Source organism: Pelodiscus sinensis, chromosome 1, assembly GCF_049634645.1.
Source record: "Pelodiscus sinensis isolate JC-2024 chromosome 1, ASM4963464v1, whole genome shotgun sequence".
In the NCBI taxonomy this organism is placed as follows: domain Eukaryota; kingdom Metazoa; phylum Chordata; order Testudines; family Trionychidae; genus Pelodiscus; species Pelodiscus sinensis.
Genome location: NC_134711.1, coordinates 8,041,237 through 8,061,152, shown reverse-complemented (window position 1 = coordinate 8,061,152; position 19,916 = coordinate 8,041,237). Strand labels below are relative to the sequence as shown.

Here is a 19,916-nt window from a genome sequence, read left to right as displayed (position 1 = left end):
TCCTTCTGCTTTCTGAGGAGGACTTGAAGAGATCTTTTCCCAGATACCTTCTCCAGTCTCCTGATTCTCAGGCAGCAAATCTCACACAGACTCTCTCACCTGGTCTCCTCCACATATTATCCCTAATCCTTCATAGCTCTAGCTGCTGTCCCAGTCTACTGACTAAACTAGGAGAATCTCTTCTGGCAAGGAGGAGCTGGATCTGCTTCAATTATAGGAGCAAGCCATCTTGTGATATTCATACTGTTGCACTTAGCCAATATGGTGATAAGAGCATAATCCCTAAAATAAACATAGTTGTACTATTAAATCTTAAACCAGTATCACTTGATTTTATTCGGTAGTTGGGGCAATTAACAGGCATCTCAAGGAGACCTAAACCAACACAAGTTTCCATACAGGAGAAAATACATACTTTGATTGCTAATGAATTCTGAAAACCACCTCTTCCCCTCCCGCCCCCCCCAAATAAAACCCCTAAAATATCCTAGAGTTGTAGCCTTATGGACAAATCCTCATGTAAACTCAACATACATTTAATTAATTTCATGATTGTAAGTCTCATGATTGTAAGCCATCAGGGCTAATTACTGCAAGCATTTGCCTATCCAGTACCAGGTCCCTTACATACTGTACTTCCCAATTTAAGTGTCATTCCTCTAAATGACACTCTATAGCAAGATGGAGTCTTTCTGTTAAGAGGCTGACTATTCTTTGCTCAACAAACCTCCATATAAATTCATCAGACTCAAACTAAATACAATACACTGGTATGATTTCTAAAATGTGTATATCTAATACATTGTGCTGATGATCTTTGCGGCGAAAAAGCCTTGAACGTATCCCCTACTCAACATTCTATGAAGTTCATTATGCATTAACTCATATTTACATGTAACTTTCCTGCTCCAAACAGCATGGGTTTTTTTCCTCCATATTTTCATTTGGACTGAACAGCATATCAAGAACATTGTCACCAAACTATGCAACCTGAAATCAGCTAATGTCAATTAACAGATATGGTTCAACGCCCAAGGAAGTGCTTCTATAGATGCTCCCAGAAAACCACAATATATTTGATATGCACTCTTCTAATATCACTTGATTTGCGACTGTAAGAGTCACTTGACTACTTGGAAAGGCAAACTCTCTCTCATCCCATGTGATACAACTGATCTTTTGCTTTGGTTCACAAACCAGATACATATCCCATAAGACTTTATTCACACTATAAGGCTGTGTTTTTACAAAATAAAGGCCTGATATGCTGCTCCTTTATCCGGGTTTTATGTCCGGGTAACAAAGCAGAAATTCAGATAAAGTTTAAATAAAGTAACAAGTCAGCTTCATTTTCAGTCTTATGCCACAAGAACTGCTCTCATAAGTAATTCTTCTGGATATACAGCTAATCTGATATTAGCAATACTTGGTATTGAAATTGCTTTCCTGTAATAACAAACCTTTTGTTAGGAAAATAGAAGGGCACTTTTTAACACTGAAAGAGCTTCTGGATGCAAATTTCATAACTGACCCCAAACCCATTGCTTCTCATCTCCCTATCACCCCTCCTAAGATATAAGTTATACAATTATAGTGGAATGTCTCTCAATGAATAATTTGTGTGTTTGATTTTTAAAGAATGTAAAGTCAGGTAGCAATTGGAAAATCTATTACAGCGTTTCTTAAAGTATGTTCTGTGGCACACCAGTGTGCCATGAGGCAGTCCGAGGTATGCTGTGTAAAGAACAGAAAAATTCTGCCCCCTGCAGAGCCCGTAGACAGCTCCCGCTGCGGCTCCCCCGCCCTCCCCCCCAGCCTGCAGGATGGCCCCTGTCCCAAGGGGCGTCCAGTGCTGCGCAGCCTCCTCCTCCAGGTATGCAGGGGGCCACTTTTACAGCAGCCGCTGCTGCTGAGAGAGGGAGGGGTGACCGAAGCTGCGGAGCCATTCTCGGACCTCAGCATTTTAAAAATGACACCTGTAGGGAACCCAGCTCAAGCTCTGTTGCCCCCTCCCACCTGGGACACGCTTGGGCTCTATTGCCCCCCCCTTGGGCTCTGATGCCCCCCCATGCGCTGCTGCTCTGTCTACCCTGATTCCTGCCCCAGCCTACTGGGGAAATGGCAGAGTTTAATCTGGTGAGGATGGTCAGGGCTTCTACTCTTCCCCTTCCCCCCACCCCCGTCCTGCCAGCGGGAAGCCTGGACTGGTGCTACAGCTGCGCGGGGTTCCCTGCTGCATGGGGGTGGGGGAGGGGACTGAACTCTCCACCCCCACTCCCCGGAGGAACAAGAGCATGCTCCCTGGAGGCATTCCCTGCTGCAGCAGGGTGCCAAGCCCGGTAAACGTCCCCCCTCATGCCCAGACCTCCCACCAAAACCCCCCTCACTCCCCTCCCCCTGCCAAGACCCCACATTCCCAGCTTGCTCTGACACCCTGCCCCAAGTCCCTTCCTGCACCTTCCCTCCTGGCCAGATACATGACTTTATTTAGCATTTGTTTATTATTATTATTACCTTTTGTGGTCTACGTTTTCAGACTGTTATTAGGGTAGTCTTTCTGGGGGAGGGGAGAGGGGCTGTGGCGTATTTCGACCCCCAGGTCTGATGGGTATTTTGGTTCAACAAATTTTCCCTGGGGGTTGCTTTTTTTTTTTTTTCCTTGACAAAAAATATCCTTGGTGTTGCCAATTAAAAAGAATTATTATTTGGTGTTCCTTGGTCTCAAAAAGTTTGAAAAACACTAATCTATTACCTCATAGGCACATCAGAGTGAAAAACTTCTATGAGCCCAATTCCTTATACTGGCATTTAAGTCAGTTACACCAGTTGTAAATTGGAAGTGACACACAAGATAACTCACACTCTACGCTAGTTCGAAATTGCACAGCCAGATTCTGCTCTATATTACAGTGTACATCCTGAAAACTTTCCTGACCTTAACTGAGGAACTCCAGATTTAAACCAGCGTGCCTTCATGAGAATCAGAAAAGTTGTTCTGGGTATGGCTAGACTGCGGGGGGGGGGGGGGGGGGGAGAGGATTCGGGAAAAACTCCGCCACATCCAGGGAACACGTCTGCTCTTCCGCTTTTTTTTGTGGAAGAGCAAGTGCACTCTTTCGGAAGCCCCTGTATTCCTTGTTTCATGAGGAAGAAGGGGCCTTTCGAAAGAGGGTTTTTTTCCAAAAATTTGGCTCAGTCTAGATGGGCCAAATTTTGGAATAGCCTCTTCTGACAAAAGTATTGAGAAAATATGGATTGCATTTTGTGTATCTTTTTCCGATAGATCCTCACAGTCCAGACATACCCTCTGGAATAATCCAAGGGAAGTGAAAGCCAGATCCAGAAATACTTTATCTATAATGTATTCTGGAACAGCCCTGATAGCTGTGTTCTAGAAACATTTGTTGTTGTTGTTTTGGCCTCCAGTCATAAAAAGGATCGTTTTAAGCAAAAGCCAAAGAACACCCTGTCTAGCTAATCTATTTGCAACTGAGTTTATACATTGCAAAAACCTTGGTTCCACCTACTAGATGAACTTCTAATGCAAAATAAAATGGTACACACTCATACAGAACTCTTTCAGAAATATAGATATTCAGAGAAAAGTAGAAATATCTTATTTAAAAAGGGAATATTTGCCATCTAGTTTTGCAGTGCTTAATTTGAAAGTTATTCTCTTGCTATCTCAGTAGACAACTTTACCATCTGGCCTGGTTCAATCACACTGAATACTTTGCTAAACAATAAATACACTGTACAAAGTGTCAAACATGAAATTCAAAGCTTGAAAATATGTGCCTTTACTGCAGTTGCTTTTACTAATAACTTACTATTATTTACTAATAGTTACCAAAACAGTAAATTATCTCAAAAGCTTAATCGTCAATTCAAGGCTTTAAATTAGTTCCAGTGGATTCCCCTTTAGCCATATGTTAAAAGTTATTCTCTTGCTGTCTCAGTAGACAACTTTACAGTATTGTATACCAAAAACAGAATATGAACCTTAAAAAGCAAAAAACAAACAAAAAACCTTATGAATTCACATTTTAAACATAATATTTAAGTTTCTGAATCAGAATGCAACCACATCTATAGAAAACCTGCTATACTATCACCGCAGTACTGTATTTTGCGAACTCTCCAAATAATCTGAGTTGGTATAGTCCACGCCCAGGTTTAATAATTTTATCACTAAGCCATTCTTTTGAACTGAGAACTGCCGACACAGGGCGGGGGAGGAGGGAGGGGAAAAAAGGCAATTGCCCAGGGCCCAACAATTCAAAGGGGCCCAGGGTTCCCAGCCACCATCATTGCTTTTGTGGCAGCATCAGTGGCCAGAGCATCAGCCTCCTATGAATTGCAGAGCACTGTGCCACACGGCTGTGAGTGCTTGGGAGTGGGACAGCAAGCACCGAGGGCTGGCTGCCCCCAGTCCCACACCTTCCACCCGAGGTCCCGCACCTTCCAGGGAAATAAGGTTGGCCTCACATATATACACTCCATTGTTTGAATCTGTAAGAACTAGATCTCACTGACTATTGGTACTGAAAATTTCTTAAGTACTTTCCCCTTACCTACCAAAGTATACAGCACATTTTACCCAAGCTTTAGTGCAAAATATGTTATCCCCCGTTACTTTGGTCCTATCATAATTAACCTTATGTGGTCCTGTACTCTTTACCTAGGCATAATTCAGGACTATAGTCCTTGTTCCGGCAGTGGGATCAAATCTTTTTTTTAAAAAATCTAATATTTTCCTCATGTTGTCAATGTGGTCACAAACTATAATTGTATAATTCACAGAAATCCTGTGGGTCTAACATAAATCACTTATGGGTACTGCACCACCTTGTGGTGCCTTGCAGAAGAGCCTTCTTCAAGTGGTGTCTACTAAGAACAGTGGTTTTCAAACAGAGGTATGTGTACCCCTGAAGGTATGCAGCTAAGTTCCCTCTAAGCTGCATAGCTGTGCACAGCAGACTATCGAGGGCTGTGCAGGCACTCAGGGCTGCAGTGGGGAGCACCTCGCCCCTGGCCCTAGCCCTGGAACTGCTGCAGCAGGGAAAAGGCACATCTCACCTTAGCCCAGGTGCTACTGGGGGAAAAAAAGCTGGAGGGAGTCCTCTCTTCCTGCCACAGCCCAAGAGCAGCCTACACCCCAAAACTCTCATCCTGGGTCCCACCCCAGAGACCGCACCCACAGCCAGATCCCTCATTCCTCCAACCTCTCCACAGCCAAGTCCTCCTCACAAATCCTGAGCCCCTCGACACCACAGCCCCCCCCCCCCCCACCACACATCACCTTCATATAATAAAATTCATTCTGAACATGCATAGGAAAAAATAAGAGGGAACACTGGTATGCAGAGATCTTCCAGAGAGTACAGCAACTCATTTAGACAGTTGCCAATTCAACATTTCTCAACAACTACAGAACAAGTTTAGGGAGATCACAAGCACATGGCCAGCATGAAGGGATGGCATGTGGGGGCAACTGCTTGGGACCGACACCAGAGGGGGCCCCGCAAAGTGAAGTTTTATACATCGGCCCCAGGCAGTGGGACTTAAGCTTCAGATCCAGGTGGCAGGGCTCAGGCTTTGGGTACACTAAAACGTTTGCATCCCAATTGATGTATTTTATAATTATATAGTAATATGAGAAAATAAGCAATTTTTCAAGAGTATTGTTCTGTGACACTATTGTATTTTTATGTCTGATTTTGTAAGCAAGCAATTTTTTAGTGAGGTGAAAGTTAGGTGACACAAGACAAATCAGACACCTGAAAGGGATATAATAATATAGAAAGACTGAGAACCACTGCATTAGAACTCTCTCATGGCTCCTGCCTCATCATTACTGATATTCCTAGGGAAAAGCTATATACAGGGCAGAATACCCTAACTAACTCAGCATCTTCCACCAAAAAGCCAGACACACAGAATTAACAAATGTGACAGAACGACAAAAAGGGGCATGCAGGTAGGAAGTATGAATCCCTAGAGACATCTTGAAGAACTCTGGTTAGTAGTAAGTAACCATCAATACTTCTTCTAGTGATCTGCAAACTCCCATTTATGGGACAGACTGATAAGCAATGCTGAAAACCAGCCTGGAGAAGGAATAGGGTGCAAAGTGAACAAAGAATGAAGAACTGCTTTAGCAAATCGAACAACTGTCCTAGATGCCAAGTGCAAAGCACGATGCTTAATGAAAGGATTCACCAAAGTCCACATTACAGCTCTACACATTTCAGCAACTAGTACCTATCTAAAACAAGCAAAGGAAGAAACCAGAATTCTTGTGGAATGTGGTCAAACTGAAGCAAGTTCTGGAACTTTTGCTTGCATGTAGCATTCAACAATACATTTTTTAATTCATTTAGAAACTACTCTGTGAAGAAATCTTATAGCCCATGCACTTTTTTAGTATAACAATAATCTGTGATTTACAAAAACTTTTAGTTGCCATTTAAATAATAAGTGAGAGTCATGGTGGCATCCAAAGCGTGTAGGAGTTTCCCCCTTATTAGAATTAGGCTTAAGGGGAAAAGCAGCAAATTACCAGTTTTACTTGATAGGAAAATCAGACATCACCACTAATTAAGAATTTGAGATCAGGTCTAAAAACTATCTTGTTTTTATACAAATAAGTGAATTTTGGATTAGTCATAAAGGCATTCAACTCACTCTCCTGGCCAATTTGAGGCTAACCCATGCAAAGAACATTCAGACATGACTTCAAAGGGCAATTTTACCAGCATGACCAACACCAAATTGAGATCCCAAGAAAAGAAAGGTTCTCTAACAAGGGGATACACATTTGATAAATCTTTCATAAATCTTTTAGTGACCTGCCATCAAAGTATGATAAAACAACAAGAAATCCTGTGCCATTTTAGAGACTAAAAGATTTATCAGGACATAAGCTTTCACCAGTAAAATCCATTTAATTACATGAATTGGAGTGGAAATTACAGAGGCAGGATATATTACATAGATATGTAGTCCCCTTACTAAAGGGGTGTGTGCTTATTCTCTGGGAAAATCCTGTGTGCTGCAGTCTAGCCTCAGAGACTACAATTCCCATGAGCCCTAGATGAAACCAGGAAGGAAGTGACTTTTGTTTTTGGAGATCTGAGTTTCTCCACGTGTGTGGAGGAAGATTCAGCAGTCTGTGGACTCTTCCCTCTGTTTTTTGGAGCAGAAAGGGAGCCAGGCTGCTGTGGAGGAGTTTGATCCAGTTCAGGAGCTGTTTTGTTGCAGTTACAGACTGGGACAGCAAGCCTTTGGAACTGGGATCTAGCAGGCTGCTTCTGATAGCCCGATAGCCCTAGAAGGGAGGCCCTTTGACTATACTTGTGGCTAGAATCTACTCTGCATCCAGCACACAGAAAGACTGAGTAACTGGGCATCTTTGGAAAATGCTGCCTGGGACAGACCTCATAGATACAGACTAACTCTGGGTTCAAAGAGAGGCAGAGAGGATAACCCAGTGAACCAGAGCTGCTGCATAGCTTGGACCCACATACACACTACCTACAGAGAATCTCCATTACAGCTGCAGTTCTTCAAGCACACCCACGCACGCAAGAGTCTGGGACTCTGAGTCCAGGGGTGTGCACACTCTGGGGTAGGATAAATATTGGCAATGCAAATGGCAGCTAGGTAAGTTCCTTTTACTTCTGTGTACTTTGTTAATTGATGTTATTCGCTGTTAATTTGTTAAATCCTGTTTCCTTAAATTAAGTAAAGGTTGTTCATTCTAATGCAATCTATTAGATGTATATTATTTATGATTTGTAATTGTTGTTCTGGAGTTAGATCCAGTTTATTGCTGGAATAAGTTTATTCCTGGAGGTTCCCAAGGCACACCAGTAAGAGTGTACAGGGCCAGCCAGGTGGAAGCACCGCCACTGTACATTCTTTATGAGTAAGGGACTGCAGCAAGGGGGTGGATAGGTTTTCCCCAAACAAACAACATCACCACTGGAGTACTCAGGATCTCCTTTTATGTCAAGGCCATCAGGCGCCCAGGCACACACATGAGTGTGATCTGCTCCCAAGTAACCCAGGAAGGAAAAAGGGGGTTACATATAAGTACTAGTATAATACAATAATGGATTTGCTTATTAACTGTAGGACCACTAACAAGGCCAATTAATTCAGGGTGGATGTGATTCACTCACAGCAGCTGATGGGGAGATGTGAATACCAAGAGAGGGGACATTGCCTTTGTAGTGAAATAACCAAACTAAATCTTTCTTTAGTCCTAGTTTGATTGTATTAAATTTGCAAATTAAAGGGAAGTTATTCATCTTGTGCAGTAACGATAGTTGAAGATGCAGGTCTTCAAGGGTGCTCCACTGTTGGTGTTGGGCTCGTCTCGGCACCACAAATCAGAGACTTTTCCAGCAGTGTCAAGTCTGACCGTGCATCCACAAAGTTAGCACAAGCTGTTCGCTCCTTTGGAGTTTGCACATGCAGCCTGACTCCTCTCAGTCTCTTCATGGATACTCTCCTACTAGAAATTTTATAAGCCAAACAAAAGGGGAGGAGGGTGGGTAGTGGAGCAACCATGGGGACACACATCTCAAAGAACCATAGCTACTGCACAAAGTCAGCAACTTCCCTTCTTAGAGTCATGCCTCCATGACATTTGGAGTTCTGGTGCATTGCAAATAGGTCTATGTGCGGACGCCCCCAACATTGGAATAGGTGGTGTATGATGTGCTTGTGTAATTCTCACTCGTGATCTGTCACAAAGTGGCCACTGAGGGTATCTGCTGTGGTATTCTTGTTCCCAAGTAGGTGTGAGGTGGTGATAGTAATATTGTGGTGGATACACCAGTTCCACAGTTGAATCGCCTCTGCATAGAAAGAATGCAAGTGGGTGCCCCTCTGGCGATTGATGTAGAACAACATAGTCATATTGTCTGAGGATAAGCACCATCAAGCCCTGGATACACTACAAGGTAGTGTTTGCATGCACTGTGGACCGTTCTGAGCTCGAGAAGATTGATATGAAGTGCTGACTCGCTGTTGGACCACTTGTGCTGTGCAAACTGTTTTTAGAATTGGGCGCCCAAACCAGAAGGGAGGCATCTATAGTGATCTGTTTCAATGGTTGACCAGTGCAAAGGTTCTTTGATTCGGTCCACCACTGTACTGAGGTGAGGACCTTTGGATGAACAGAAACGTATTTGTGCATCTGGTGTTTGGATGGAATATACACTAAGACAATCCATTGTTGGAGGCAGCAAAAATGTAGGCAGGCATGAGGAACAACGTATGTCATTGCTGCCTTATGTCCCATAAGTCTGAGGGTATGTCTAGTCTTCTCCAAAACATTAATTCAATCTTTGGGTTACTCCATTGTTTTAACCTACTTTATCTCCCCTCTCTCCTTATACACACAGGCTACATTTAGACTGCAGAGCTTTTCTGGGATACCAAAAGTATCCCAGAATAGCAATGCCGTGTCTAAGGAACGCACCCAAGGAACGTGTCTGCTTTTCCGAAAAAAATTCAGAAAAGCAGACGCGTTTTTTCAGCATCCCTGTAAACCTCGTTCCTCGAGGAAGAAAGGATGTTCTGAAAGAGGCTTTTTTTCTGACAACTGGCCCAGTATAGAAAGGCCAATTGTTGGAACAGCCTTTCGAAAGAAAAGCAGAAAAAGATACGCAAATTGCGATTCACAATTTGCGTATCTTTTTCCAATACAACTTTGCAGTCTAGACACAGCCTGAGTGAGGTTATTATAGGGACGGTTGGACTTGTGGTCATGATTAAGATTAAGCTTCTTATGGCCCCCAAAACATTCATTTGGGAGGTATGCACATGCAGTTGTAGAATCTAGATAGGCCCCTATGAATTCCAAGGTTGGGGGAGGAGGACAGAGGGTGGTTTTTTGTTCGTTGATGATAGATCCCAGACACTAGAGAAAGTTCTTGGTAAAACAGATCATGTCTCTTGTAACAGTGGTACCAAGAATGAAGCAGTGGTACCAAGAATGAAGCAATCACCTAGGTAAGGGAATACTGTGATATCGTTTCAACAAAGGTGCGCCACAGTGACTGCTAGGGTCTTGGAAAAGACTCTGGGGGCTGAAGAGATGAAGGGAAGAATCCAGTACTGAAAATGGTCTGATGCTACTGTAAAGCATCAAAAGCATCTGTGTGCCAGATGTATGGTTATATGAAAGTATGTATCTGGGAGGTCGAGGGCTGTGAACCAGTCTCCTTTTTCCAGTGCCAGAATAATCATAGTGAGTGTAATCATCTTAAAACATTGTTTGCAAAGTATTTGTTTAGTTGTCAGAGATCGAAGATGAGCCTCCAGACCCCTGTTCTTTTCTCTGTGAGGAAGTAATTTGAGTAAAAGCCTCTTTCTTGATTTTTCATGGGAACCCATTCTACAGCTCCTATGGTTAGGGTGTACCTCTTGGCACAGCAATGTTTTGTGAGGGGGTCCCTGAAGAGGGAGGGGGAAGGTGGGGAGAATAGATCTTAGGGGAATGGAATACTCCCTGTCTGATGATTTCCAAGACCCACTGGTCTGTGGTAATTGCTGCCCATTGGTTATAAAAGGGGCACAAGTGGTGGTAGAACTTATTGGACTATCATGGCACTGGTGTGGAGGAGAGGTGGGATAGGCCCTTGACCAAAGCCTCAAACTTGCTGTCTAGAGTCTTGTGACGTGGAAGAGCGAGTGTTCAAGGCTCTCCGTCATTGGTTCCTAGGTCTGAAACAACCTTGATTGAATAGTCGTTAGTGGTATTGCATGCCCACGGATAAGTCCCTGTGCCTCTGGTAGGGTGTGTAACACCTCTTGCGGTAAGGGGGAGTGTACATCCCTAGGATGCATAGGGTAGTCCAGGAGTCCATGCTGGAGTGAAGGACTTCATCTGTATTTGCGGCAAAGAGTTTGTCTTTGTCAAATGGTAGATCATTGACCTTCACTTGAAGATCCTTGGGGACTGACGCTGCTAGCAGCGAAGAGGAGCGCCTCATTACTATGGACACTGCTGTAGTTCTTGCAGCTGTGTCAGTAGCATTGAGAGCCATTGCAAGGCTGTGCGAGATATGGTGTACCCCTCATGAACAACAGACTTTTATATTTTGGTTTCTTGTTGTTGGGAAGATGTTGCATCAGCTCTGTTATGTCCGAGACAAAACATCAGAAATGGCTGCCCGTCGCAGGGAGCCATAGCCTGTAATACTTCTAAGGCTGGTATAGGGGGCTCGGTCTGTGAGGTAGAGTGTTTTCCATATAAGGGCATGTAAATTAATAATCTTCCCCTGCTCGCTCCACCCATTGCACTGAAAGATCAGCCAATGGGCTGACTTGTGCTCAGGCCTGCTACTCCACCCACTGCAGCAAAAACCAACCTATGGGGTGATAAGTTCACAGGCAATAAAACAGGCAGGCAGCCCCTCTCACTGGGGATTCGCATCGAGTGAATGCCTGGCCTGATCACCCAGACGCCTTGCACCCCCCGCTCTTGAGTCTTACTGAGCATACTCCAAGTTGGTCGACCCGAGTGGAGACAGTTTATGAGCGTGTGACCAGTACTTGTGTTCCTGCTGTCTCCAGAACTGGTATAACCCCGCTCCCCCCCCTTCATCCCTATCCTAATTGATTTTTTAGTTGGCCTTATTGCTTGTCAAGTGACAGTGGCTAAAAAGTTACTAAGTTAGTTTATAAATAGTTGTGGTTTAGGTTTTTTACTGTTTCCTTGTATAAAGCTGTGTAAATAATCAGCCCTATGGACAATACCAGTGTTAATTCAACTGTTCCTAATCCCTGGGCAATTATTGGGAATTATTGTGATTTAGAAAAGCCTCAGGGAATTGTTTTGTGTTGTCTGGCAATCTGTTTAATTTTTGTTCTGATGATTGTCTGGCGTCATCAAAATAAAATCAGTTTGTGCTTTTTAAAACCCCCAGTTGTGGTCTCATCCTTTCCGGCATCCCTTCGAACCTCGTGTATTACGGGGACTGACATGTTAGTTTGACATAGTTGTCAAAGTTGTGATTGGCAAGCAGACTTGTATAATTTGCTATGCGAAGCTGGAGAATTGAGAAGTACACCTTTCTCCCAAATAAGTTGAGGCATTCGTGTTCTTTGACCTGCATATTTGATTTGTATTGGGGATTTTTGGTTTACAGCATCCACAACTAAAGAGTTGGGCTGGGGGTGCAGAAATAAAAAGTCCATGTCTTTTGATGGGACAAAGTATTTTCTGTCAGCCCATTTGTTGGTCGGGGGGGGGGGGGAGGGGAGCTGTGGATGAAGTTTACCAAACTTCATCTGCTGCCTCTAAAATTGCTTCAAGGGCATTTTTGATTTTGCTCAGTTTTGGACGTTCTTTAAAAGTGTGTGATGTTTTTCCTTGCACTTCTGATAATATCATCTCCTGACTGGGAGCAACACTTTTGAATAGATCTTGGAATTGTTATAGGTCATCACTGGGTGAGGAGTCATCCAGAATGACTGCTTCATCTGGTGAGAAGGACAACTTGTCAGTGGGTGTCACGTCTGTTGTTGCGTGTCTGGGTCATCCATAGCCTGCCCTTCCTCCATATCAAGATCTTCTGTTGGAGGTGATGAACATGGATGCATCGATAGTAACGATCTCTGAGCACGTGTGGGAAGGCAGTTGAACTGTGCTGTGGTGGGGCATAATGATGGTAAGGGGACCAGCGGCTTTGGTACTGAGGGTGGTACAACCAATTCGAGTACCATGAAGAATGGTGGGAATACTGTGGTTGGTGTGATCATACAATGTGTGGGCTTTTGCAAGGGAGGAGTGTTGAGAAGAGAAAACACTCCTAGCATCATCATGGTAGTCACTGTACTGAGAAAGGGTAGGTGACTGAGATGAGAGAGAGGAGCCCTATATTGATAGGGAGAGTGAGAGCGATGTCATGATATGGTGCCATAAGGAGATCTGGCTCTCAGTTCCAGGCTCGGTGCCAGTGCGGTGTAGTCTTGTGTGCATGCTGAGGAACGGTGGTGGCTTGACATTTTCCATGGTGCCGAGGTAGTTGGTATTGTCGGAAGAGGCATCGGCACTGGTCCGAGTTCGGAGTGCAAGCCAGGGGTTTGGCAGATTTTGATGCAGCCCTTCTCAGTGCCGGGGTTGAAGCTGGTGCCGGGGATGGCAGCAGTGCCTGTAATGTTGGCGGTACCAGCAACTCCAAAGATACTTTAGAATTTCTGAGCCCTGAGTGGGTTCTCTTTTTCATGCCAGGGTAGCCAGTGCCAGGCTGTCTGGATTTCAGCTTGGATCCTATATAGTTGACGTGGCACAGGGCTTCCGGGTACCATGAATGCCTGCCTTATCTCCCATGCTAATTCATAGCAGGAGGAAACGGGCTAGTGAAGTCTTTGTTTTTTATTGCTCCTTTGGCATGCAAAGGCTTGAAGGTTTTCCCTGAGACGAAGGGGAGTCTGAACGATCAGTACCCTCCTTGTCCAAGTGGGGTTGAAGCGCTTTTGTCAAATAGTAGCATGCGTATTCTTAGCTCTCTATCTTTGTGAGCCCTGGCCATGAAGCTGCAGCAATGAGTGCATTTCTGGGGGACACGTGTCTCACCCAGGCAGTACATACAGTCATAGACTCCCGGCATTTTTCACAACCAGGAGATCCCAGTATGTCATCGGTTGACAGCGCGCGTGTGTGTGTGTGTGTGTGTGTGTGTGTGTGTGTGTGTGTGTGTGTGCGCGCGCGCGCCTGCCTCTGTTTCTCCACGCACTGCCCATGAGGGACTGTGCAATAGCTGACTGAAAAGTCCAAGCAACTATTTACACTACAACTAACAATCTATATAAAAAAAGAGCTGTTAAATTTCAATTAAATTTCTATTAATTAACTAATGGAATAGTCAATGGGATTTCCATCGACTATTCGATCAGTCAATAAGGACTAGCATAGCGTTCCACCTTTGAAGGTGGCTCTTGTGAATTTCAAAGATTGAAATGCCACGTGGAGCCAGGGGCTAGAGAGGAGTCCCCCGCTGACCCAGAGTTCCATTTGAGTGCTTCCACTTTGAAATGCACATGAGCCTCTGCTGGGGCTCTTCTACATTTCAAAGCTGGAATGCTGCCACTGTGCCCCTGCTCCCTCCCATGGAGCTGGAGGAAACTGGCTTTTAAGCTGGCTCCCCCCAGAACCTCTTCACTCCCCCCCTTGCTGCCTCTTTCTGATAGAGGCAGCAAGGAGGTGGAAGCAACTAGCCGCCTAGTGTGTCGACTATCCGATAAGCTTTTGCTTATCAGATAGTTGATTAGTCGCTGACATCTCTAATATAAAACATTTTTTTAAAGAACAGAAAAATCAATTCATTTCCTAGTTCTAATTCTATCTCATTTTCTTTCTACAGAAGTGAAGAGAAGGAGATAGAGGTTGGAGCTCCATGTGCAGCCAAGGGTGGCAATGAAGGAACTGAGAGTAGGGCTGCACACACAAACTTCAAAGGTGCAAACAGCACATGCCATCCTCACACATGTGCAGCCCAACTGGACAGTGCTGGAAAAGTCTCCAATCTGTGGCACTAGGACAAGCCCAACACCAATAGTGGAGCACCCACAGGAACATCACTTGAAGAAGAATTGCAGTTCTGCTGTTTCTCTTTCTCATCTGGTTTTAAAGTTTTTTTTGTAGAAGGATGGCTACTTTTAAATCCATTACTGAGTGCCCTACTAGTTTATGTTACCTTTCTTGATGCCTGATGTGTATCCATTTATGCTTTGGCACAGAAACTGTGCAGCTTGGCTATGGACAATGGAGTGTGTGATGTATCTTGGATGGAAACTAGAGACCTATAGGTAAGAATAGCAGTCAGTAGGTTTCCAGTGTATGGTGGCATTTATGTAATCATCATTAATTTGTACTATAACGTCCAGGAAGTGGATTTCTTGTGTGGATTGGTCCAGGCTAAGGTTGATGGTGAGGTAGAAATTGTTGAAATCTTGGTAGAATTCTTTAAGGGCCTCCTTCCCATGAGTCCATATGATGAAGATGTTGTCAGTGTAGCGCAAGTAGAGGACAGATGCTAGGGAATGACAGCTGAGGAAAAATCATTGTAGGTCAGCCACAAAAATGTTCGTATATTGTGGAGCCATGTGGGTTTCCATAGCAGTGATGCTGACTAAAAAGTATGATAACCGGAGATAGCTGCTAAATGAATTTTTAACAGATAACCCGAGAATGAATTTTTTAGATAACCCCTGAGATTTTTAAGCATATTAAGTATTTCAAAACAGAAGGAATAGGTAAAAGGGAATCAGATTTTCCCTTCATCCATGCCTGAAATCTATTTCACTTGAAGCAGTGGCAGGCAGCTTTTAGTAGACTGTTTTCTAGAGTTAATTAGTATGACTTGCACAAAGGTCATGACAGATCAAGAACAGACATAGTTAGCAGTTCAATTGCCCACACCTTCAGGGGAAGAAATAGTGGATCTGGGTTGCAGACCGCTGGTATTGTTGCTGTCTTCAACTTGACAAAAAGTACTGCAGTGACAACAAAGACTGAGGGTGAGACTGCCTCTGGTATCAGAAAGATGAGTTGAGAGTCTCTTCTTAGCAGAGGGTGCTGGACCAGAGTGGTCCAACTTCTAGTACCAAGGATATCAAGCTAGTCTCTTCCATGGGCACTGCAGGCAGATTCACAGTGAACAACATGCAATCTACCAAATCATGATATTGCATAGCTTCCTGCTCCATAGCCTCTCCCTCAGTACATCCGTAACACTGAGGTGGGGCTGGGGCATGGGAGAACTCTAGCTAACACTTGCAGAAAAAGGTTCCTAGCTGTAAGGCATAACAAGGTGGTGAAATACAGATTGCACCTCCTAACACCAGGATTCTCTGGTCCAGTTGAACCATGGATGTTCCTAGATCAGAGAACTCCAGTAGCCTAGTGTCAGGAGGGCAATCCAGGAGGGGCAGGGTAGAAGCAGCGGGATGGGGCAGGAACTGGCAGCAACCCTAGACAGCCTGTGGCACTGGGACCAGGTCAGGACGGCTCCCAGCAGTGCAGGATCAGGCCAGTGACAGCCCGTGGAAGTGGGACCAAGGCCAGGGCCGGTGGCAGCCCCCAGCAGCATGGGGCTGCAGCCCCAGACACCCTGCAGAAGCAGGGCCAGGAGCCCATGCTCTTAGCAGCCTGCAGCAGAGGGACCAGGTCCAGGGCTAGAGAACCCCAGACAGCTTGTGGAAGCAGGGCCACAGCCTACAGGCTGCTGCGGGGCTGGGACCGGAGCCCTAGCCCCCAGCAGCTGTGGTAGTGTGGGGCTGGAGTCTATAGCAGCATGGGCTGCTGGAGCCGAGCCCAGCAGGCAGCCCGGCTGGGACAGCGGCAGCGAGGTCAGTGACCCAGGAGGAAGCCCAGCAAGGGGCTGGAAAAAGTCCCTCCTCCTCTTTCCTCCCGCTCCTCCCCCTCAGCTGGGTGAGTCAGCGGTTATTGGCTGTGACAGGGAACCATCTCTAGTCTGGCAAATTCCCTGGTTTGGAACTGATCAGGTCCCGAGAGTGCTGGATAAGAGATTTCCAACCTGTACTCACAAGTGGGAATGTGCAGAGCCATTCAAAGAAAAACTAGCAGACCTCATTCTATCCCACCTACCTAATTTATAGTCAAAAGTTGAAAGAGGAAGACACGCTTTCCTGCTTTCAATTCCCAAATTTTTTTCTTAACTTTGAATGAACTAGTCACTGAACTGAACTAAATAAATAAATTGAAATATAGAAAGATATTCTTTCTGCACCTGCAGAAGATGCAACTGCTGCCAAAAGCTGGTTCAGGACGTCAAAACACTCTAGTTCCAGGCACTTAGGCACTGACTTCTACCACTTCAGTGTTTTGGCTTTCTATATAACATGGCAGCAGATAGACACTACTTAATATTATTTTTGCATTTAAAGTACTTTGATCACCTATGTTAAGGCCTAAATTTATTATAGTTGATTAATTTCAAATGTAATTTGTAATGGTTGATTAAAAATAATACATTTAATTGAAATAATAAACAATTTTATCTTCCACCTTGTTGAAGCCACAAAAAAGAGGCCAATTTTTCTCTTTTTGAATCAATTGAGATACTCCAACTGAATTACTTTGGGCCCATAATACTCAATAGTGCTTACTAACTAAAGGCCTCTTCCCAAATGCAAGTAGTTCCCACATTACAGAAGAAAGATCCTGTCATAAAAGACAAGAATGAAGAAGTCAGGTGAATTCACTGCATCAAATAGTTAGATAAAGGAAAGAATGTTGGCTGAATGGAAGGGGCGATGCAAAACCTGACAAAGTATGTAGGAAAGGGCCTGCAAAGTAAATCCTGAGAATAGTGCTATTCAGTAGGTCCACTCGCTTTGCTAGTATGGCCTAAACAGAGAGGGATTGCTCTCAGGACTGCTATCACCACAAAAACATGAAGGGTAAAGGAAGGCTTATGTTTACAACCAGGTGTCTAGAGAATTCTAAACCTGAAGCTGCAGCAGAGGAATATATAAAGATTTGTTTCTGCTAGACCAATGTTTCCCAAATGGTGTTCCGCAGAACCCCGGGGTTCTGCAAAGTGAAAATAATGGTTCTGCAAGAAAATTCCATTACAATAGCATTTTATGATTTTTTAAAAAAAATAATAATTAATATTATGTGATTTTTGTTTTTAAATGTGTACTTAAACTAAATGTTGATCTCATAACCTTGTTTAGCATTCGTTTATTATTATCCTTACTTATTTGTGGTCTGCTTTTTCAGCTTCATATATTAGACTGTTATTAGGAGTTTTGCAAAATTATTTCGAGTTTAAAAGGGTTCTGTGGCCAAATAAAATTGGGAACACTGTGCTAAACTACCTTAAATCATAAAAATCACTCACAATATTGAACAAAATGTCCACTTTGTTCAATATTGGGAGCCCAGCGTCAAGCTGCACTCCGTATTTCAAAGCGGCAGTAGTGCATGAAGCCCGGGATCAGCCACCGTACTCCATGCGGTGGTGCTGCTTTGAAACACCATGGTCCTCGCAGAATTTCAAAGCAGTAGTGCTGCACAGATCCTGGGCTCCATGCAGCGCTGCTGATTTGAAATGCCGCATGCAGCCTGAGGACACCCCCGCTAGCCCAGGGCTGCGCGTGGTGTTTCAAAGTGGCAGCACCACATAGAGCTGGGGGTCTGGCCCCAGGCTTCAAGCGGCACTGCCGTTTTGAAGTACCTCCTCGTTTTCCCCTCCACCCTCACTGCTTCTTTGTGATAGAGGCAGAGGGGGGGAGTGACTAGTCGACTAGCCTGTCAACTATCTGATAAGCATTTGCTTATCGGATAGTCGACTAGTCCTTCACATCCCTAAAGGAGTGCATACTAGACCGTAACATGAGTCCAAATAGGAACTGGCATATCAGATCATACCGGTTGTCCATTTGGTCCAGTATCCTATCAGTGGCCAGTACCAGATGATTCAGAGGCAGATACAATAAACTTTATAATTGAGAATAACCCACCCTTAAGGGATGGTTTATCCTCTTAACTACTGTCAGTTTCTGGTTGTCCTGATGCACAAGGATACTTATGGTTCACTCATAGATGGTTTGAAGTAATCACATAAACAGATTCCCTAATATGTCATTTATTTTATTCTATTTTTCTATTTTGTATTTTTGAAAAATTGAAGCATTAAAAATATCTGAATACACTCATAATCTTCATTCTTATAATGCTTACAATTTTTGCCTTTTCATTAAAGAAATAACAAAAAATATAATCTGTAAGCAACTTGCTATTTATACTGTGGTCTGTGTGTCCTCCTAGTGATAACTGCCTGAAACTGCAGTGTTTATGCTTTTAGCCACTTTGCTTCAGTTTGAATACTAAATAATAATAATAGTTTGATTTCATGGTATTCAAAGAAATTACAACTATTGGATCAATTCCTGAAGACCTTTGCTCATTTGAGTAAAGTTCCCTCCTCAACCACCTAAACACACACATAGTCATTTTTCTACAGGTGTTCACAACTGGACCCAAATTAGCTACCGTCAAATTCATAAACCTCAAGTACATTCTCAGATGTGCCTAAGCAGTTTAAATCCTATTTTCAAACGTAACTTAAGCTCCTAAGACATTTAGGGTATATTTCCACAGCAAAAACAAAAATGACCTGCAGAAGACAGTCTGATGAGGCCTGGTCAACTGACTGAGGCTAATGGGGCTCATATAGCAAGACTTCAAACAGCAGTGTAGAAATCAAGGTCTGGGTTGGTTCCTGGGCCCTAAAAACCAGTGAGGGGAGGGAGTCAGAGCCCGGGCTTCATCCCAACTCTGAACTGCTATATTAAGCTCACCAGTGGGAGCTCCTATAGTCCAAGTCAACTGATCCAGGTTTTTTTTTTCCTGGGTAGAGGTACTCTTACAGCCATATTTTGAAATGCACCTAAAGATGCAGAAAAGCATCTAATTGGATTTTCCAAAGAGCCAATTTTCCAAAGAGCCTAAGTGCCTAAAATCCAATTTTTAAAAAATTACCCCATATCTTTTAATATTTAAAGTATTCACACACCACCTTTGAGTTAAAGCACAGCATTCTTTCAACCAAAATGTGGTCCAATGGGTTTCACATATATCCCAGTTCCCAACATCTTACAACACAGAATGTCTGAAATCCACACTGAAAGAATACCCTTTTCTCATCAAAAATCGGTCTTTTATGCTCTCCCTTGAGAAACAGGCAAATTCAGCTCTGTTCTAGGTGGAAGTGATGCCACATACATTCTTCCATATAAATAAAAGGAATGTGATCACCAATTACCTCCAAAGGCTCCTTCCCTACTATTCCTCAACATACCCACACACTGATCAGCTTCCCTTAGGGGAAATAGGACTTCCTCTGAATTTAGTAAGAAGAAGT

At 43.8% G+C, this 19,916-nt stretch overlaps 1 protein-coding gene across 13 annotated transcripts in view; it reads right to left on the bottom strand.

Moving 5' to 3' along the window:
• LOC112545341 (uncharacterized) overlaps positions 1 to 19,916 on the bottom strand; it is a 292,857-nt gene that overhangs the window by 238,014 nt on the left and 34,927 nt on the right. The gene's annotated exons all lie outside the window — the stretch shown is intronic.